The sequence below is a fragment of the Podarcis vaucheri genome (genome assembly GCF_965113315.1).
Source record: "Podarcis vaucheri genome assembly, chromosome: Z".
NCBI classification, from domain to species: Eukaryota; Metazoa; Chordata; class Lepidosauria; order Squamata; family Lacertidae; genus Podarcis; species Podarcis vaucheri.
Window position 1 is genome coordinate 27,675,006 of NC_138758.1, and position 22,297 is coordinate 27,697,302.

At 43.4% G+C, this 22,297-nt stretch overlaps 2 long non-coding RNA genes across 5 annotated transcripts in view; one reads left to right on the forward strand and one right to left on the reverse strand.

Annotated features, from left to right (window-relative positions):
* LOC309524006 overlaps positions 1-21,572 on the forward strand; it is a 212,032-nt gene extending 190,460 nt beyond the window's left edge. The window contains exon 2 of the long non-coding RNA XR_014215741.1: positions 21,464-21,572. This is a non-coding gene — a long non-coding RNA (uncharacterized lncRNA). The remainder of the gene's footprint in view (positions 1-21,463) is intronic.
* The window catches only part of LOC309523982, an 84,450-nt gene that overhangs the window by 22,632 nt on the left and 39,521 nt on the right, over positions 1-22,297 (reverse strand). For 2 of the 4 annotated variants that reach the window (XR_014215707.1, XR_014215708.1), the window contains one exon: positions 17,770-19,400. The exons of 1 other annotated variant lie outside the window; for it this stretch is intronic. This is a non-coding gene — a long non-coding RNA (uncharacterized lncRNA). Of the gene's footprint in view, positions 1-14,349; positions 14,452-17,769; positions 19,401-22,297 lie in introns of those variants that run through there. One more of the 4 variants, XR_014215706.1, reaches the window with a different exon arrangement.

Sequence of the window (22,297 nt, forward strand, 5' to 3'; positions counted from 1 at the left end):
GAAGAACTGTAGCCCCATCAAAAGCAGTCAAATGAAAAGAGGCATAGAAATTATTCTAATAATCAAAAAGAAAGAAAGATGAGCACATCCAAAAAATCAATAAACAGTGAAATTGAGAGTCTCCTCATGAACACTACACAATATTGTATGAAAACTTATATGATTTGTTGCTTGGTCTTACATGTTTATTTATGGGGATTGATAGCTATAATATAACCTGAGCATTCCTTAGCAGGCTGCAATCCATCAATCTCTCTCTTTCTCTTCATTAACACAGAGAAGGAGCAAACGTGTTTCTTTTGCACGTATGCTCTCATAAGGCTCTACTACAGTATCCATTTGTTCTCTACAGACTGACAGTGCTCTCCTGCCTTGACACTTGCTGGACCGCAGGCAATGGCAATACCTCCCTGCCAATCTTTATTCTTGACTGCTAACAGCAATGTCATCAGCAGGGACAATTTTCTTTTATTTTTTTAAAAGTGACAATGGGGAATCACCAAGAAGGCACAAACCAAGGATGCTGTTCAGAAGTGGTCTGGGGCCCCCAAGCCCTATGTATGTAAGAAGGCGTCATTTTCTGTTTTGTCATGTATTCCTTGCACACTGCACTGTTTCTGTTTCACTGCACTTTGTTTTCTGCCAAAAACAACATTATACATCTCTCTGTCTGATGTGGTATGTAGTTTATGTCTTTAACTATGGAAATCACGTTGATGTTACGTCATTTCACCCCATTCATTTCAATGCAGAGGAAACACAATACAAATGGAGGGGAGCACCATTTACATATTGTTTACACTCTGAAAGCAACAATAATGGTGAGCTCTGATCATATTCACAGGATTGATTTCCCTTCTGGAAAGAAGAAGAAGAAGAAGAGGAAGAAGAGGAAGAGGAAGAGGAAGAGGAAGAAGAAGAAGAAGAAGAAGAGGCATTTGCGAGCTTTTTTGCGGAGAAGGTCCTGTTGCTCCGCCATGACCTTCCTGCCAATTTGGATACAATAAAGGAACTGGAGGCCCCTCGACTGTCCTCGGGTCCAGTATTGGACCACTTTGACCGGATATCTCCAGCTGATGTGGACAGATTCCTCCAAGCTGGAAAGCCCACCACCTGTCCTCTTGACCCGTGCCCGTCATGGCTGATTAGAGCGTGTCCAGACGAGGTGCGGGCCCCCCTGGGGGATATCATCAATTTGTCCCTTGGCACCGGGATATTCCCAGGGGAACTGAAGGAGGCGGTGGTGCGTCCGCTCTTAAAGAAAACATCATTAGATCCCTTAGATCTATCCAATTACTGCCCGGTCTCGAATCTTCCATTCCTGGGTAAGGTGATTGACAGAGCGGTTGCTGAACAGCTTGGTAGGTTTCTGGATGAAACATCTGCTTTGGATCCATTCCAGTCCGGCTTCCGTGCCGGTCATGGGACCGAGACGGCTCTGGTCGCCCTAACAGATGATCTCCGCAGGCAGCTGGATCGAGGCGGGTCGGGGCTGCTGATTCTTCTAGATCTGTCAGCAGCCTTTGACATGGTCGATCACGAACTCCTGGACCACCGCCTTGCCGACGTGGGGATCCAGGGCATAGTCCTTCAATGGCTGCGCTCGTTTCTCTCTGATCGGGGACAGAGGGTGGTGCTTGGGGGGGAATTGTCATCGCATCACTCCTTGGTGTGTGGAGTGCCTCAGGGTGCGATTCTCTCCCCGATGCTTTTTAACATCTTTATGCGCCCCCTCGCCCAGCTTGTCCGGAGTTTTGGGCTGGGTTGCCATCAGTATGCTGATGACACCCAACTCTATCTGTTGATGGATGGCCATCCTAACTCGGCCCCAGACACACTGACTAGATGTCTGGAAGCTGTGGCTGGATGGTTACGTGGGAGCCGGTTGAAGTTAAATCCTTTGAAGACAGAGGTCCTCTGGCTGGGGCGGGACGATATGGGATCGAGGGGGCAACTCCCATCTCTTGCGGGGGTGCAATTAGTGCCAGCACCATCCGTTAAGAGTTTGGGTGTAATCTTCGATACCGCCCTCTCTATGGAGGCGCAGATTACAGCTATAACAAAGGCAGCATTTTTCCATCTCCGCCAAGCTAAGCAGTTGGCCCCTTATCTCTCTCGCCCTGACCTAGCCACTGTGATCCATGCGACGGTCACCTCCAGACTGGATTATTGTAACTCGCTCTATGTGGGGCTGCCCTTGAGACTGACCCAGAAACTCCAGCGGGTGCAGAATGCCGCGGCGAGACTCCTTATGGGGTCTTCGCTGCGAGATCACATTCATCCGGTACTATACCAGTTGCACTGGCTCCCGGTGGAGTACAGGATCAGGTTTAAGGTGCTGGTTTTAACCTTTAAAGCCCTATACGGCCTAGGACCCTCGTACCTACGGGACCGCCTCTCCTGGTATGCCCCACAGAGAAACCTACGGTCTGCAAATAATAACACCCTCAAGGTTCCAGGCCTCAGAGAGGTTAGGCTGGCCTCAACTAGAGCCAGGGCCTTCTCGGCTGCGGCTCCAACCTGGTGGAATGCTCTGTCACAAGAGACTAGGGCCCTGCGGGACCTGACATCTTTCCGCAGGGCCTGCAAGACAGAGTTGTTCCGCCAGGCCTTTGGTCAGGGCGCAGCCTGACTCCCTCCTCTGGCAACCTGCACAGAATTTTGTTTAATCGGTTGCCATCAATTTGATTTTAACTAATTTTTATAATGAAATATTTTTAGAATGTGTTATTATTTGATTGTTTATTTGATTGTTGTTAGCCGCCCTGAGCCCGGCTCAGCTGGGGAGGGCGGGATATAAATAAAATTTATTATTATTATTATTATTATTATTATTATGAAGAAGAAGAAGAACAACAACAACAACAACAACAACAATTTATTATTTATACCCCATCCATCTGGTTGGGTTTCCCCAGCCACTCTGGGCGGCTCCCAACAAAACATTAAAAACACGATAAAACATCAAACATTAAAAACTTCCCTAAACGGGGCTACCTTCATATATCTTCTAAAAGTCAGATAGTTGTTTATTTCCTTGACATCTGACAGGAAGGCGTTCCACAGGGCAGGCGCCACTACTGAGAAAGCCCTCTGCCTGGTTCCCTGTTACCTGACATCTCACAGCGAGGGAACCGCCAGAAGGCCCTCGGAGCTGGACCTCAGTGTTCAGGCTGAACGATGGGGGTGGAGACATGGGATGAATAGGCAAGCACTGGCAATTTCTGTTCCCATTTTTGTTTTTATCAGAATCTTCTGACGTTCCTAGCAAACCACGAGTGCTTTCTTCTGGGACCCAGTTCTCCTGTCCTTTCCTCTCCTTTTAAAGCCTTTTCATTAAGAAAACTTTGTTTACAAGACAGCTGTGCATGGTGCAAAGTGCTGTAACAGTAAGACCTTAGCCACCCACTATCTTGATATGCCTGGAGGCACTCTATACATTGATGCTGATTTGGGCCCCTGACCCAAAGTGACCTTCCAAAGGCTTAAGAAGGTAAGCTGAGCCCTGCTGGATCAGATCAAAGGTCTGACTAGTTCATCATTTTGTTCCACACAGTGGTCAGCCAGCCAGGGCTACCTCTCAACCTGTCTCCCGACAAATGGGGCACACTCTTCCTGGATTTGGAGATTCAGTTTAGCTACCCTTGCTAATAGCCATCAATAGACCTGTCTGTTTGTCTATGCCAGGGGTAGTCAAGCTTTTTAAACCTACTGCCCGCCCACTAATGAATCTTTCTTGATGGTAAAATTTCCTTACCGCCCACCAGTGTTCGATGGAAGAAGGATTCAGGTTGTGCCATAGAACCCCCTACTGCCCACCTAGAATCCTCAAACACCCACTAGTGAGTGGTAGGAACCATAGCTGTCAACTTTCAGATTTGAAAATAAGGGATCAGCAGCATAGCTGTCAACTTTTGGATTTGAAAATAAGGGATCAGCAACCTCACCTGTCCCAGAGACAGTCTACGGGATATCTAACAATCTGCGATAGCAGCGGGAAAGGGCGCTGAAATAAGAGAATTTTCCGCAAAGAAAAGTAAGGTTGACAGCTATGGTAGGGACCAGGTTGACAACCCCTGGTCTATGTATTGTCTAGCTCTCCTTTAAAGGGGGTTTAAAAGCCTGTTGCCCTCACTGCACTAGAAGAGAGCTCATTCATTCATTCATTCATTCATTCCATTTATCAGTTGCCCAGCAGCAATAGTTCTCAGGGCAATGCACAAAATAAAACAGGTTAAAAATTACAATTTCAGTAAAACAAGAATCAATAGCAAGGCAGGGCAACTAAAACAATAAGAGAATCAACAGCAGAAAAATAGGGAGTACAATTTCACAGCAAGAATCAATTAATACAGTCAGTCAAAGGGGTATATCCCTCAGAACTACAGGTGGGCTAAAACTACAACACATTACAAATATCTTTAAAAGAGGGGGTATCCTATTAATCTGAAGGTTTCCTCCCCATATTTTTCAGACATAAAATGTTAAAATAATGCCCCAGGGATGGATGGATGATGTGAGAGCCTGTGTGGGGTAGTGGTTAGAGTATTTGACTAGAACCTGGGAGACCAAGGTTCAAAACCCCACTCAGCCATGGAGCTCACTGGGTGGCCTTGGGCCAGTCACTCTCTCTCAGCCTAACCTGCCTCATAGGGTTGTTGTGGAGATTAAATGAGGAAGGGGAGAACCACATATGCCACACTGAGCACCTCAGAGAAAGGAGTGGGATATGAAATAAATAATAATAATAATTAATATTAATATTTATTCCAGGCTATGAAATAAGGGTGTAGAAATGGAACAACTGATGATTATAGAGATAAATATTGTCTCCAGTTATTGTGGGTTGGAGCCTCTTCTTCTGGGCCTACAAAGTAAGTAACCTTGCTTTGTATAAGTGGTTCCCAAACATGGGACCACTTGAAAATTGCTGGTGGTCTTGGTGGCCCACTTAATGATTTTTCTGCCAGTTGTAGCACCTTGTAGTGAATACACTGTGCTTGTAGTAAATACGCTGTGTGATTTTTAGTTTTAACTGGACTTTAAACAAAATTGTTTTAATTGGACGTTGAAAAAAATTGCAATTAATTTTTATTGTTTTCAGTTTTCTTGTGTTATTATCTTCCTTAGTGGGTTGTGCAAACCACTATTCTGAACAATGCTTTTTATGGGCTATGGTAGAGGGCACTGGGGGTAAGTTTATGGAACCAAGGGGGCGATGGTCCAAAAGAATTTGGGAACTATTGTTCTAAAGTGACTCTAGAGGTAGCAACCATTTTGTGCAGGTTCTGCTCCCAGCCCCCTGAATGTTGGTGGAGCATGTAAAAATGCACCCTGCCCCGTTCCGCCCCCAATCTTTCCTTCTCTGGTCTAAAAGGACCCAAGCATCAGCAATCATGAGTCATTTGGATGTGCCTAAAATGGTCGCCACCTGTACTTCTTTGGGAGGCTTCTTTGGGAGGAAGCAATTAAGCAATAGCAATAATTCCCTTTTCCCTTACATTTGAATTTTGAATGTATCCAGTATGCAGGACTTTGTGCCTTGCTGAAACTCACATCTCTCCATCTACTAAAAATTTCCTCGTCCCTACTTACAATCTCAAATGGCACGCAAAAATGAAACCCCCAAAATCTGAAGCAACAAACTATCAAAATTTAGATAGGGAAAGATAGGGAAGACTGAAAAAAGTTCAGATCTCCCCACAATATCTCAGGCTTCAAATGAAACCCCTTTCCCTCTTTCCCCCTTGGTTTGATTGTGCGGAAGGTAAAATTAGATGGGTGGATCTAACCTGTCAATAAAATACAGCTCAGAGTTTGCTGGCTGTAGAGGGCCCCGAAGGTATTTGTAACCACAGACTACAATATGACAATTCTTACTGTGTGACTTCCCAGTTTAATAATTTGAGCTGAAGATCTGATTGTTACCACCGGTTCAGAAATAATTGCCAGACAAAAAGCCCCCATCTCTCCTTCTCTCTCTCTCTCTCTGTGCAGTAATTAAGGAGATAATGCAACTAAGGCCTTACCCTACTTTACGTCAGTCCCAAACCACAGAGTATCTGGAGCTCTGCAATTCAAAGTCAGTCCTTCCTGAATGAAGAGCATTCACTCCTGGGAAGCATAAAAGAGAGTGCAGAGGGTTCAGAAGATTAGAAATCAATCCCTATCCAGCTTTGGCTGCCTGCTTTTTGCATAAATACAAAGTTAAACAGCAGTTCAAGTGCCATGTCTTAACACAGGGATAGAAAACTTCAGGCCTGGGTCCCAAATGTGGCCCTCCAAACCTCTCTATCTGACCCTCTGGACTCTCTCTGGCCACATCCCTCACCAGCCCTGCTTTGTACCCTCCTCTAGTGTTTTTGCTTGGCTGAAATGTGCCCTTGAATGCTGATACTGCCTCTTACTTGCCTGCTAGGTTCTCCACACCTGGCTTAGCAGCTCATCCAAAGCCCAGCTGCTGCACCTGGCTTCTCTTCCTCAGACTTCCAGTTTAGGGGAAGGAGAGGCTGTGCTACCGCAGAGGAATGTCATATTTCAGGGCAGGTAAGAGCAGCCCCAATGTTGTCATTTTGCACTGTTTGAAGTAGGTCTCTTTAACAGTCCTTCTGGATTAAAAGGGTGAGTAGAAAGCTAAACAAAACCAACCAGGTTTGTGCACAATGAAGCTAAACACCAGAGCCACCAACATTGCAGCCTGCCTGGGAGCTGACCACTGGTGTACATTAGAGACCTAGTGGTGCTGGAGGCAGGGAGTCTAACAGCCAGTGGAGCCACTGTCAAGGACAGGCACAATGTCCCCATCTTCCTCTTCTTCCCTGCTGAGTTTTACAATGACAACACTAATGAGACTAAGGAGGAGGATGCTAGCAGCCCCAGCCATTTCCTGGACTGGTTGTAAGGAAGAAGGCAGACAGGAGGGGCTGGCTGAGGGCAGATGGAGGATGGTGGGACAGCGCCCCATTTCCCAAATGGACCAGCTTCTCCTGCAGCTGCCCTGCTTTTGTAGTCTCAAGCAGGAGGTAAAACAGAGCAGGTTTACAGAATCTTTGGTGTGCTGTCCTATATTGTGATAGGACTGCCTTTGGCTTGGTGGGTCATACAAGTCTATGCTAAATTTGTGTAGCAATACTGCCTGAGCCAGCCACAGCTCTCACAGCAGCATAGGAAGCTTCCTTGTACTGAGTCAGCCCACTGGTCCATCTAGTTCATCACAGGCAGCATCTCCCCTGGGTTCTAGACAGAAGTTTTTCCCAGCCCTGTCTGGAGACATCAAGGAATGAACCTGTGTCCTTCGGCATGCCAGACAGATGCTCTTCAATTGAGCTGTGGTTCACAACTCATTTGCACCATTTAATTATATTTTAAGGTAGGGTTGCCATATGTCCAGAATCTTCTGGACACATCTGGAACATTGTAGTTGACAGCAGTTACCGGGTGGAAATCAGCAAAATGTCTGGGAAAATCCGGATGTATGTCAACCCCCATGTCAAACAACTTTGGGCAAAAAAAACCCTCAACAACTTTTCTGTCCTGATCTTCACTGTTCGAAAATGGCAACACTATTTGAGGTACATAATTGATTCTCCTAAGGAATGTACATAATTGATTCTCCTAAGGAAAGTTTCTTCAGCCTGAAAAATGCATAAAAGTACATGGGCTGATTAAATCTAAGGAAGCTGAAGGCGAGAGGGTGGCTGAGTTGGCAGCTTTGCAATTATGGGTATAGGGAGTAGGATGGTTGAGGCTTTGCCAACTTAGCAATCAACCTTTGCCCATGACCTGAAGAAGCCAAATAGGTAGTGCAAGTTAAGCAGATTTATGCAAATGTAATTGTTATGCATACAGAGGTGGCACTGTGGTCTAAACCACTGAGCCTAGGGCTTGCCGATCAGAAGGTTGGCAGTTCAAATCCCCGCAATGGGGTGAGCTCCCGTTGCTCGGTCTCTGCTCCTGCCAACCTAGCAGTTTGAAAGCATGTCAAATTGCAAGTAGATAAATAGGTACCGCTCCGGCGGGAAGGTAAACGGCGTTTCTGTACGCTGCTCTGGTTCACCAGAAGCGGCTTAGTCATGCTGGCCACATGACCCGGAAGTTGTACGCCGGCTCCCTCAGCCAACAAAACGAGATGAGCGCCGCATCCCCAGAGTCGTCTGCGACTGGCCCTAATGGTCAGGGGTCCCTTTACCTTTACCTTATTTGTTATGCATACTTGTTTTTTGTTTTATTAATGAGGGGCACCTCCTGAGGATGGAGGTGGTGGTGTCCTCCCAGAAGCTCTACATTCATTGAAATAAGGATGGGGTAGGTCACGGTTGTGGAAACCCCAGGATGGCAGTGGTGGCCTCACAAGCTCAGTGTGCTGCTGCTGTCCCAGAAACCCCAGGATGGCAGTGGTGGCCTCACAAGCTCAGTGTGCTGCTGCTGTCCCAGAAACCCCAGGATGGCAGTGGTGGCCTCACAAGCTCAGTGTGCTGCTGCTGTCCCAGAAACCCCAGGATGGCAGTGGTGGCCTCACAAGCTCAGTGTGCTGCTGCTGTCCCAGAAACCCCAGGATGGCAGTGGTGGCCTCACAAGCTCAGTGTGCTGCTGCTGTCCCAGAAACCCCAGGATGGCAGTGGTGGCCTCACAAGCTCAGTGTGCTGCTGCTGTCCCAGACCCCCCTTAACCACACCACTGACACTCTTGTCCATCCTTGTTTCTAGGATGATGCCATTGCCTCCCCCATTCCTGGCCTGAGACACCAATGAGTTGGAAGATTAATCTTTCATGTATACATTTTCTCAGGCTCCTAGCCAGGGTTTTTGTGGAGAGGGAATCATAGCAGTGCAGCTCAAGCATAAACACCAGGAGCCTAAGATGTTTACAGTCATTTTAACGTTCTGTAATTTATTATGTTTTACTTTGAGTTGAATCGTGTTTTTGTGAAACCACCCCAGAAGCATTGCTGAAGGGCAGTACCGTAAATAAAATATTTTAAAAGTAGCAATAAAATAAAATGCATTAAATATTAAACAAAAGTTTAACTTTATATGACACTAAAAACAACAACCCAGGCTGCCACTTATTCCACTGATTAGCCAAAACACTGGAGGCAGGAGCAAAAGGTACATCAAACAACAGTATAGACTATGCCCTTTTCCATCTACTTCCAGACACAAAAGAAGCTTGGGGAGATAGATAGATAGATAGATAGATTAGATAGATAGATAACTGAAAGCTTAAAAGGGGGGCAGGTAGGGGTGCCAACTTGAATAAAATATTGTGGGGGCCCAGGCAAGCTCCACCCCACATAAACGATCACATGATGCAGTACACACAAACTATTTGAATGGGAATGCACACCAACTTTGTGGGGGCCAGCTCCCTCAAATATTTTATTGTGGGGGCCGAAGCCCCCACAGCCCCTAGGAGTCAGCAATGCAAATGCAGACTTGCATTTATATCCCACTATTCCTCAAAGGAACTCAAAGAAGATACATGGCTTTCCTCTGCTCATCTTATTCCAACAATTCCTTTAGGTACGTTAGGTTAAGAAAGCAACTGTTCCAGGATGATCTATTCTAGACAGCAGTCCTGTGCTCATTTCCTTTCGATCCTACTGAATTTATTTCTGAGTAAAGATGTGTGAAGGTGTGGGCTCCAGCTCCAGCCCCACCCAGCATGCTCCAGCTGGCCAAGGATGATGGGTGCTATAATCTGCCCAAGAACATCAAGTGGGATTCTAAACCTGGGTCCCTGCAGTCTTACTTCAACACTTGACAGCACACTTAACTCACTACCATCAGATAATTGCCACTGTTAGAATAATCTGCCACCCAACAGCCAGTCATTTCTTCTCATTAAGGAAATGTGTTCAAATCAAGATGGGCCATATTATTTTCATGCACCAAAGAACAAATATATACCTGGCAACAAAGAAAGGGTCCCTCCAAACTGCCACTGTCTTGCAGGGAAGGGAGGGCATGCTGGAAATTTAGTCTGCACCATTAAAGTGGCCTGTTGCCCTATTTCAAGAAACCCACTTTAAAAAAAGAAAGAAATATTCTTGTGGATTGGAAAGTGATGGGGAAATGAATTGAAAAGTGTAGGAAGAATTAATGATTAACGGGAAGGCATATAAACATTCCATTAAGGAATCAGGATGAACGCAGGATGAATGCCCTGGGAGGAATTCAACACTGTGCTGAAAATGAATTAACAACAAGAAGAACAACAACAAAAATAAACATTCCATCAGCACAAGCATTTCTGCGTGCCCAACAGAACCATCTCCCCCCCCTCCATACTGTTATTTGAGTACTCCATGCCATAGCTGTCATCTTTCAGATTTGAAAATAAGGGATCAGCAGCCACGAAAATAAGGGATCAGCAGCCTCACCTGTCCTGGGGACAATCTACGGGATATCTAACAATCTGGGATAGCAGTGGGAAACGGCGCTGGAATAAGGGAGTTTCCCACAAAAAAGGGAAGGTTGACAGCTATGCTCCATGCACACACAAGCTGGGGTGGGGGTGGGCAATTGGGGCTTAGGGAGAAGAGAGGGGAGAAAGCCCCACTAGCAGAACTGCTTAGCTCAGACTGGTTCACTGTGTGGCCCTTGAGGCCTTTTTTGGCATCCCTTGACAACATCTGACATCCCCCCAGTTCTTGCACTGCAAGCTTTAGGAATGAAGCATGAGGGCTCTGACGGGATCCTCCTGCCTCCTTCCCAAAGCCTAGGTAGGTAGCGCTTTCTCAGCTTTGGGAAAGCTCTAGTACCCTGCCAGAGACCTTGTGCCTCCTTCCCAAAGCTCAATGCCTCACTTAGTCAGCTTTAGGAAGGTAGCACAAGGGCGGCGGTGGGGGGTTGTCAAAGTTTGGCCTCCCCCCCCCCATTTGTGACAATGCAGTGTGCAGGCTCTGTGTAAAAGTACTCTTGGTATGAAAAGTTGGACTGCCCTGACTTAGCTGAATCTAGCCCTCTGGGAGTGACCTGGGCTGCATTCACATGGAAGTTTATTCTGTTTTCATGACTTTCCCCAACTGTTAAGTTCTGCATTATACTTGAACATTCACACAACATAATAGCTTCTGGATTTACAGTGGAATTTAGAGCTAGTGCCCATTTCCACGTCATTTGCTTCCAGAAAAAGTCCATTTGCTAATAACATGGAAATGAGTGCGAAACTTTTGCTATATTACACTTTAGTTCCAGATGTGGCTTTTACATAGTGTGAAAGCTTAAATGTAATGTAGAAATTAACAGTTAAGGAGGCTTCGTGAAAACAGAATAAACTGCCATTTGAATGTGACACTAATTAATGTACACTGAATCCAGAGAGAAAATAAATGGATAATACTTTACTGAGTAAACTGAACAAGAACAGTGTATAACTTCAGAAGAAATAAACAGAGAGGGTTTGTCTTTCTTTACAGTTCAGTCTATAGTAGGGAGACATATGACAACTACTCAGGGAAAACCTTCTTGGAATGATACAACCAATCAGGGTATATGTTCCCTCAGCAAGCATCATACCACTCTGTCTGGTTGCTAAGCAACACCTGACACTAAGACCCTTTGTTATCTGACTTGAACGCTAACAGGAATAACCCTTGCAAACAAAATGATCTCTGATGTTCCACTTCCAATTTGCTCGTTGTCATTTAGCCTCCCGCAAAAACAAATAGAAACAAATGCTCAGTAAATACTGGACACAGGGTGAATGAACAATAACCAGGTCACTTGGAGGAGCCCAAAACAAAAGACTTTAAAGGGTCCGTCTTCCCTTCTTTCCAAAGCACTTGCCTGGGAGAACACGTTGCCTGTGCCCCACACCTCTGTGAAAACCAGTGCTGATCTCCAAGCAACTGGTTATGGTAGTACTTATGTCATGTCCTTTAAATCCACAGTTCCCTTAACAATGATAAATCTGTATGGAAGAGACAGAGAATGTTTTGGCAGCCTGACAGGCACTTAATGTGCAGAGATGAATAAAAGATAAATCACCACTTCTGGGGATGAAAGAATCAAGCTGTCAGTCAACACACACTGGAGGTGGGAGGGGGCTCTACAGTGCTAGTGATGACAACAGTTGGAGGGGGAAATAATGAGGAATTAACAAGTGTTTGGAAGGAAGAAACATCTAAAGCTGCCATCCGCAGGGATGCGAAAAAATAAAATCAAAAATAGTAGGCCAGAAAACTGTTTTTATTAGGTTGCTGTGGTTCTAACTTGCTCATCATCCTTACCCCACCATCTTGAAATCTTTCTATAAAGGTCTTTGAATTCCTTTGGATGACTCAGGAGGTGGATTTTGCTCTATCCCATATCAAGCCAGTGTTTCCTAAACACCCCCACCAGAAAAAAAGACTGGAGGCATTTCATTCCTACAGTCCTCCCCGCCACACCCATCCAATGTGGAAAAATAAGAAGGAGCTAGCCTGAAATGAGGACACTCCATGTATTTTGCATGAGTCCATGTATCTCCAACACAGACTCATCCAGGGATTCGACAGGCAGTGGGAGTGGGGTAGGCAGTTGATTCTGCTGCAGGCAAATGGATGCTTCAGGCACAGAACTGTTATAGGAGCAAGGCAGAGTGGTTGGAAGGGGCCAATGTATGGAATCATTCAAGGAATCATTCAGAGAAACAGCCTGATCCGAAGGTAGAAGAAGAAGAAGAAGAAGAGTTTGGATTTGATATCCCGCTTTATCACTCCCCTTAATGAGTCTCAAAGCAGCTAACAATCTCCTTTCCCTTCCTCCCCCACAACAAACACTCTGTGAGGTGAGTGAGGCTGAGAGACTTCAGAGAAGTGTGACTAGCCCAAGGTCACCCAGCAGCTGCATGTGGAGGAGCGGGGACGCAAACCTGGTTCACCAGATTACGAGTCCACCGCTCTTAACCACTACACCATGCTGGCATTTATCTGACAAAATTTATATACCACAAACCTGTAAGTGGTTTACAAAAATATATTAAAATTATCAGTCAAAGAAGGTATGCAAGATTGCCTTACCCCATAAATGCCCACTCAACCACTTCATTCTGAGGAACTTGCAGAGTTACAGGTGCCTCATAGCACCCACTCCAAATCAATTGAAAGAAGAAAAACTAAAGAAGTTGAGGTGGGGATATCTGAAAGTTTGTGCGTCTGTATGTGTGTAATAAAATAATAAAAGTAAAAATTTAAAGCACAGTGGACGCGTGGGTTGCGATTTGCGCTTCTGCACATGCGCAAAGTGTGATTTACCACTTCTGTGCATGTGCAACCGCCAAAACCCGGAAGTAACCTGTTCTAGTACTTCCAGGTTTCGGCGGTCCGTAACCCAAAAAAAAAAACACAACCTGAAGCATCTGTAACCCAAGGTATGACTTTATATAAAAAAACCCTTTGAGAGGGAAACAAATTATTATTTACTTATTTGTTTTATTATATGTGTGTCTGTGTGTGCTCTTTAAAGATAAAAAAGGGGGAAAGGGAAAATAGCAATAGTAATAACAATAACAATAAAGTGGAATAAAAAGTTTTTTTAAGCTGATGATAATAATGGGAGGGCAGGGGGAGAAAAAAAATCTGTGAGCTCCCCCCCACCCGATTTAATTTTAAAAAAATGAGAAATAAAAAATTAAAAAGAAGAGGAAGTCAGGGCTGAAGGGCCGGTCCCAGGAAGTGTCCTGTGTTGGTTCAGGGCTCCTTTATGGGTGCCGCCATTTTAATTCTTGAGAGTTAAATAAGTAAGTAAGAAAGTATTTACAAATATCTTTTAAAATTAAGAATTTTTTTGTAAATAAATTTTTGTTGGCTTTACAATTTCAACTTCAACAATTATTTTCCATCAAAAAGAGAATGAGAAATACAAAATAACCAACATGAAGTATAAGAAAAGAAAATTTTTGGATCCTGTGTCCGTTTCCAACCGACAGTGGCACCCCTCTGCCGACAGGGGAGGGCCCGCACAGCAATACCTTTTATGCGGTTCCCCGATGGGTTCCTGCCCACTACCCTAGTGCCAGTCACCAGAGAAGTTGGGTGGGTGCCAAGTCTGGACTGGGCTGTGTGCTTCAACATGGCCTCCCTGGTTCTCCCAGTTCCCTCCTACCTCTCTCTTGATGGCTCCAGTGGGGGCTGTGGTGGTGGAGGCTGGTAAGTGTTTGGATGCGGTAGGCCATCTGCTATGTTGTCTGCTTAGCTTGCAGGCCTCCAGATCTCCAAGCTCTGCTGGATCGCCGTTGGGGCGATCCCAGTCCTGGAGGAGGGGGAGGGAGGGGGTTGGGGGCTCCGCACAGCCCTCTCTACCTTTGCGTTGGGCGCCCCTGGCTCCCCCATGCTCACGGCGGCAGTGTGGGGACCAGCCAGAGAACCCTGTTGGTGCTGGCATTCCCCATGAGCTTGGTGCGGCCATGGTGCTTGCCATATTGCCTCGCAGGAAGTCGTCCAATGGCTAGAACCTTGTACACACAGAACTGAAAAGAGAAAACACCAATGAAAGAAGATGGATTTTAGAGCGAATGGACCATGCAGAACTGGCAAAACTAATGGCAAAAATAAGAAACCAACATGATGGAAGAATGGAAGCCCTTTTTGGGGTATCTGAAAAAAATACCATAATCAGATGAAATTGCGAGCGGGATTTGAAATATGAGGAGTGGAAGAAAAATGATAATACATGAAATAGAAGAATAAATCTTAGGTGAAATGCTTATTAGAATGCAATATGTAAATGGGATTAAGAACAGCATGGAAAGAAAGACAGAAAGTCAACGTTTAAAAAAATGTGTAACAAATTTGGAATCTGGAATTTATATGTAAAGATAAAGTTTAATAACAATTTGACACACACACACAAAGAAAGTGCAAATTTCACAGAGTTGCCTTTAAATGTGAACTAAATTGAATTTCTCCAGAATCCCTACCTTGAGGGAAATGCCTCTGAACACCATAGAACTTACTTCTGAATGAGTATGTATGGAGCTGCACTGCCATTTCCCAGTTTGTGTTATATTAAATTATCTGGAAGTATAAAAATGTTAACATTTTGAGCGACCTAATGTAGACTGTGTGATGTCACCACCTATTCAAAATCCAGTTTAAATGTCTCTTGCGGATATGACATAAACCTTCCCTGAACTTATGAATGTATTTTTATTGAGCTCTTTCTAGAGCAGGGAGTGAGTGGAGAGAGAATGCTGTGTCTCCAGATGGCATACATCACTCAACCCAGAGTCAACTTTATTAAATAAAATGTTTTCCTGGAGAGAAATGTGCTTGCTTTGCTGAGTCCCCTGTTAGGGTGGCAGGCCCAAAGAGCTTGGCTGATCGAACTTGTTTTATCAGATTTATTTTAACAGGGCTTCAAGAAGAAATGGGCTGGTTGCTTTTGCCAGAATTCAGGACAAAAGAGCTGGAAAAGCTGGCTAGAGAGCATAATTCTCCTTTAGAACAGGAGGTGGGTAACCTTTTCTTTGGTCCAAGATCTGCATTAATCCTTGACCAACACTTCAGGCGCTGTATGCAAATGGTGATGGGTGACCCAAGGTAGTGTTTCTGTGCATACACACTAGCTGATTCATGCAGATTGGATTAAGAAGGGCATAATCCTCTAATTTCTCTCATCAAATGAATAGCCATGGGTAGTCAGAAGAGGGTAGGGTTGAGACTAACAGATATTCCGGAGGAAATACACTTTGTGCTTTTCTGCCAAAGTGCCAAGCTCCACTCTTCCTCTTTCTTGCTGTCTATCTCGCTTCCCTCAGTTCTGCCCAATGCAGCTATGAAACTAGCTACCACCATGTTGGCTTAGATCTGAAGCCATCCTTAGAAATTTGAAGAAACTGTTAACACTATTTTTCTTCTTCTTTACCAATGGGACCTCTGTATTGTGTGTTTACTCTTGCAATGCAATTGGTGTGGGAATGAGACAGGATTGGGGGGGGGCGCTGACTGAGTGGCTGGCCAGGTAGCTCCAGATTTCAAGGTTTTTCTTTAGCTCTGTGAACCAATTTCAAACCCAAGACAACACTTACCCTCAGTGGGGAACTGCTGCTGGGTAAAGTGTACAGGTTTCTCAACCATGTCTCTCAAAGGATACCTTTAGCAAATGCCTTGTAATCTCAGTTTGGGCAATGGGGAGGATCACCAATTTGCTTCTTGCCTTTCTCATGTCTCCTTGCAGAACCTCAAGGTGTCACGTTATTGGGCAACAGTCTACAATCCACCTTAGAAATGGACTCTGACGAAGAGGCCTCAGCATCCCGACCTCCACTGCTGGATCACCCAGTTTAGAGGATGCAACTTTGTCCAACGCTTCCAACTCAGGAGACACCCCTTTTGGCAACCCTCATAACCAGAAGCTGCAGAATAAGGCAACAGCCCTTCAGGCAACCGACAGCTCCTTAAAGCTGGTGGGACTAACAGTATCAGGCCAATCAGTTTTTTTAAGCCCTCAAGACTGAAATATGCTGCTGAGGGTATAGCTCAATATTGGGAAGCTGTTTCCAACAAAGGAAGCTTTAGGTTGCTGCCTTGCCTTGCTCTAAAGACCAGCTACTTCTGTTCTTCTTCTTCGTCATTACTACCACCAGCTCATTTGTAAGGTGGAGAGGCAGTGAGCAGCAGGCTTCTGTGCACCATCACTACTGTTTGCTTGCTCCCTCACTTCCTCTAGGTCAGAGTGGAATGCAGGTGAGCAATGGCTCTTGTGGTCCTTCAGCAGGTGCCTGACATGCCAACCCTTGACCCCACCCATGGTTTGAAAATACATTCCATTTTGTTTTCATACCTTCTACAATGGGAAGTAGGAACTGGCCTTAGGATTGGCTCACACAGATGTAGATCATCCTGGTTAATGGCTTACTACCTCTGGCATGTTCCTCCGGAAGTTTTTATAAGTGCTGCTGAATTATAAGTGACACTTGCCTGGATCTAGCTGGCTGAGAGCTGTTTGCAATTGGAATTGTACTTATCTTCAGCTTGCTAGGGCTCATATGGTCTGCAGGGGGAGGGGGCTCTGTGTCTTGTTCTTAAGCCTGATCCAGGAGCTGAGACAGCACACATATTTTATTTTATTTATACTGCCTAAGCAGATGATGGACAATAGCGGTGATAATTTGTTTGGCTGGGTATGGGGGGGCGGGTTGGACTTAGTCCCTAGCCCTTTGCTTTGACCATCAACTGATTGGCATAGACACTTATCTGCCAAGGCAAAAGACATAAAAAGTATGAATGGGAAAAATCTATGCATTTTAGTTTTTCTTGGTTTCTTGTTTTGCCAGTATTAAGTTCAGTTTGCCCATTTCTGCTTTGGGTGATTTTTAAAAAATGCACATTTCTCCCAATAAGTGCATTCCTGTACACAATCGTGCCTTTGATGTGCATTTTTGCAAGCATGCTACTTTCCTTAATATGCAAATCTGCATGCTCAGGTTTCCTCAAGTTACACATTTTTGGAAATGTCTACTGGTTGATGAACACTGCGCAGTATAATTCAGAACAGTGCACAATTCCAAGGAATGCTGCATTTTGGCTTGTGTACTAATTGGGAAGTGCCAATTAGGCTGGTGTATATTAAAATTTAAACCAAAATGAACTTCTCCTTCATGTCCCTAATAGAAAACTCCCTTGTTTGTTTAAATGGTTTAATACAGAAGCAGAGCTGCCCTCCTGACAGTGATATTGCTGCAGCTTAGCTAGAAGAGATGGAGTAGGATGGGTGTCATAAGTCTAATGACAGGAGATTCTTTTAGATCAGAGCGTTTTCAAGAAGAAACAAAATGACACAAATCTTCTTAGAAATAACCATTTTATTGATTATAGAGGTAGTTGATTATGGAGGTAATTCATTTTTAGGCCTCACAGACTCCCCTTCTTGATTTATTAATAAATAATAAATCACATATATTCTTTAAGAAATGCAGTACATACTTGAATAGTAGTATTAATATGTTGTAAGCATCAAAATAAGATGCAGGACCATATGATTACACATAAAAGTAATGACAGTAAAATTACAGTAAGCTGAATAAATGATTTCCAAAAAAAACGAAAAAAGGGGAAAAAACAGATGCTTTCAATGAGTAGCCATAAAAGATATCCCACCAATGATATTCAGTAAGAGCAGATTCCTGGGCAACTATACATCGTATTTCATTATTATTAATTTGTTAACCTTTGTAAATGACATATTCTATTCGGCTCAAAAGTCCTATTATCCTTTATAAGGCCCACACTAGATTTACACGTAACATATCCATAGAATACAGTTTTGGTCCGTAACTACCAGAATTGCTGCAACTTTACATATTTCTCCTCTCCTAATGTTGCCTTGAGTGGTATTTTACAATATATTATTCTCATAAACAATATATCCTTTCCCCATTTATAAATATCTAGGTGATACTAACCATCAATAGTTGCCCATTCTTTCTGTAAACCCATTGCACGAGGAACCCCTTCTACATTTTTCTCTAGCAAAAACATATGGACATGTTCCTACAAATTCCACGCCAATTGTTAAAAGTATCATATAGCCACAGCAGTTTCATTTCTTATATAAAATATTTGAAATACTGTTTTATTCATAGCCTGCATGGCTCTTTCTCAGAGTCCTGCTTCCAACAAATGTAACTTGTATGAATCAACTGCATCACCTCCTTGCAATCTCAATATCTGAAACTGTAATTGTCCCAAGGAACTTGTTTGCCTGTATCTCAATATCATAGGCATTTGCAATTCCCGTTCTTGTACCTATTCCTCCCAGGATTGTAGCCAACAAATCCCTTCTGGAACGGGCTCGTTTCCATTGAAATAATTTAGATTTTGCCAATAATTCATAAAACTCATGGGTATAATTTCTACAAAATGGCAAAGAGGTAGACACATTTAAGCCTGACATATTGAATTTTATATCCTATAGGTGCAATAAGGGTTGAAACAATACCCTTCAGCTTTCATGACGAAGTTTAATAACTGAAGGAGTATTTTTCTCCTTATTTTTGCATATACAATTATACTAAAGAAGACCCAAGCACCATGTATTGTCACAAACCATTTTTTTCCAGTAAGGTATTAATCCCAATCCTCTAAGAATAATAACCTAAATGATGTGGAAATAAACTGAAAACATTTTTCTTCCTCTTCTAGGTCAAAATGGCTAAGTAATGCAGGTTGTAACATAGGATATTTCACCAATACTTCTTCTCTTTCTCCCACTCTTCTTGTAAACACAACCACTGGATGTTTTGTTGGTACTAAAATAGTTTGAAAAGTATGCTGGTTGTGTTTTAATGTTATTAGGGATAGTGTTTTATTCCCTGTTTCAGTTGGCGAATGATAACTGAATGGTTACTTCCTTTAATATACTTGGTAAAGGTCCTCCCATTTTTTTCAGTTGTTGGAGCTCAATATCCTCGTGTTTCTTTGGTCGACCACAGAAAAAGACAAACATAGAGTCACACAGACACAAAAACAGGAAGAAAAAGACAAAAAAGAAAAGAAAAAAAAGAAACACATAATCATTATTCAACATCCTTCATCAGGCACCAACCTAGAGAAATTGAAAAAGGCTTTAATTGATTTCAGTGTACCCATTTCAGTTTTTCACCGTCCATCCGTATAAGACAAGAACAGGGATAAATAAAATCCAATATGGCTTATGGACCCCACCACCAAGGTGTTGCTTGGCTCCTAAATCATATCCATTACTTGTAAGCAAACTGGTAACATAATATTTTCCCTTTTAATTGCTTTGTTCAAATTATCTGCTTATAACCAAGTTTCATGTATTTCTTGCCTCATAAATTCACTCTCCTTTAAAAGTTGTAAGAAATTCATTTCTGATTCTTCCATTTGTTCCATATCCAATACTGTGACAGGAAATCCCAAAGACATTTTAAATCCAAATAATATATCATAGGAGGACAATCCTGCTATCTCTGTTTGGCTGCTTCTTATAGCTGCCAACACAGTGGGCAATTTTTCATCCCAATCCTTCCCAGATTCCCCCCCCCCTAATCTTCTCAACGTTCTTTTTTTTTTGGGGGGGGGGGTCTGGTTTAATCTTTCTACTTGTCCTTTCCCTGTCATCCAATTATCTTTAGCGCCTTTTTTTATACAGATAGGTAGCCGTGTTGGTCTGCCATAGTCAAAATTAAAAAATTCCTTCCAGTAGCACCTTAAAGACCAACTAAGTTAGTTCTTGGTATGAGCTTTCGTGTGCATGCACACTTCTTCAGATATTTTCCCTTTTTTTATTACACTCTTGTAAGAGGTCAGATTTCTGTCTTAAGGCTGATATCACTTCCAAGACTTTGGCATCTTGTACACTACATTGTCCTTCAATAATACCACAATTGAATCATTCTGTTCCTGCCAAAAGCCAAGCCCATTTTATTATTTGAGAGCCAGTTTGATACCAACTTCCATCCATAAATATTGCACAATTGCTTTCAGACAGTGAATTCCATTCGCCTTTGTGTATATTCACAATTTCTGTTGGGAGCACAGGTGAACAATCATTGGTACTGCCAGTTTCTACAATAGATACCATAAGGTCTGGTATTTTAATAGTTTCAGACACCACACCCTTTTGTGCTAAATTAACAGTCCATTGAGCTAATTTAGTAGAACTAAAGCCTGGCATTGTACACTGTAAAACCGTGGCAGTAGCAGCCTTTTCACATTCATCATATTTCAATTCAAGCTTATTCAGTTTTCTAGAGGCATACGCAATTGGGCGATATTCCTTATCAAATTTCTGATATAAACCTGCTTGCAAATGTATAGGTCATGGCGATGAGTTCTGGCCATGAGTGGGGCCAGTTTGTCCTCTGGATTCCTATCATCTATTTTATTCCTACTTTTGTTCAAGGGGCATTTTTAAAACATCTACATCCCGTATTGCGTTTGCTAGTTCTTCCATTTTACTATTTTCCCTATTTGCTCCACTCCTCGGCTCTATAAAATCTGCATAATACATTTCCATATATATATACCTATATATCTCTAGTTATATATCTATACAATCATACCTCGGGTTGAAGTGGCTTTGGGATGAATATTTTCGGGTTGAGCTCTGCGGCGACCCAGAAGTAATGGAGCGCGTTACTTCCGGGTTCCGCCACTCATGCATGTGCAGATGCTCAAAATGATGTAATGCGTTTTTTATGTGCTTCTTTCCCCCCCTTTTTTCCTGTCTTTTTTGTGTTTAATGTTTGTATTTTTGTATTTTGTAACTTTGTATTTTTCTGTTTTTGTATTCTTTTAAATCTCCTTACTGATAAAACCTAATAAAATATTATAAAAAAACAAACAAAATTATGTAATGCGCATGCACGGAAGCGGCGAAACACGACCTGCGCACACGCAGTCGCATCTTACATTTACTTCAGTATGCGAACGGGGCCCTGGAACAGATCCCGTTCATATCCAGAGGTACCACTGTATATACAGTGGTGCCCCGCAAGACGAATGCCTCGCAAGATGGAAAACTCGCTAGACGAAAGAGTTTTCCGTTTTGGAGGTGCTTCGCAAAATGAATTTCCTATGGGCTTGCTTCGCAAGACGAAAATGTCTTGCGAGTTCCTGCTGGTTCCCCCCCTTTTTCTAAGCCGCTAAGCCGCTTATCAGCTGATCTGATCAGCAGATAAGTCGCTAAAAGCTGCTAAAAGCCGCTAAAAGCGCTAATCCGTTAATCCGTCAACGGGCTTGCTTCGCAAGACGAAAAAACCGCTAGACGAAGAGAATCACAGAACGGATTCTTTTCGTCTTGCGAGGCACCACAGTATATCTACAAACAAAAGGCAATAGGATCTTTCCCCGGTTTTTAAGTCCAATACAAAGCTTGCTTTTTAGCTTTGGGGAGACCTGTCTCCCCCATGCAATCCCTTAAAGCTAAATTTATTCCTAAACGTAGGGCTCTGCTTATATGCTCTCCCATTCCATTAATCATTCTCATTAATCTATTAACTTCTTCAGGGGTAAGCCCATGTTTCGATATCTGTTCTGACAGCTTAACTGCTTTTCCTACAGTAGAACTTTCCCCTTCTCCTTGGGTTTTTAATTCCCTTAATTCCCCAGTTGTCATCTGTTCCTGTACTTCAGTAACTGTCTGGAACTGTCTTTGCCCTGCTCTCCTGTTCCCCCATATGTAACACTGAGGCTTGTGAATACCTTAATACTTACTCCTACAGGATTACAACAGGGATCGTCCTCACAACCATCAGCACAACCAAAGAAATCAAATCCCTCACATGGGTCTTTCTTATATGCCCTCATCTACCTTCCGTTCTATTTCCATCTGTACATTTTCTATTT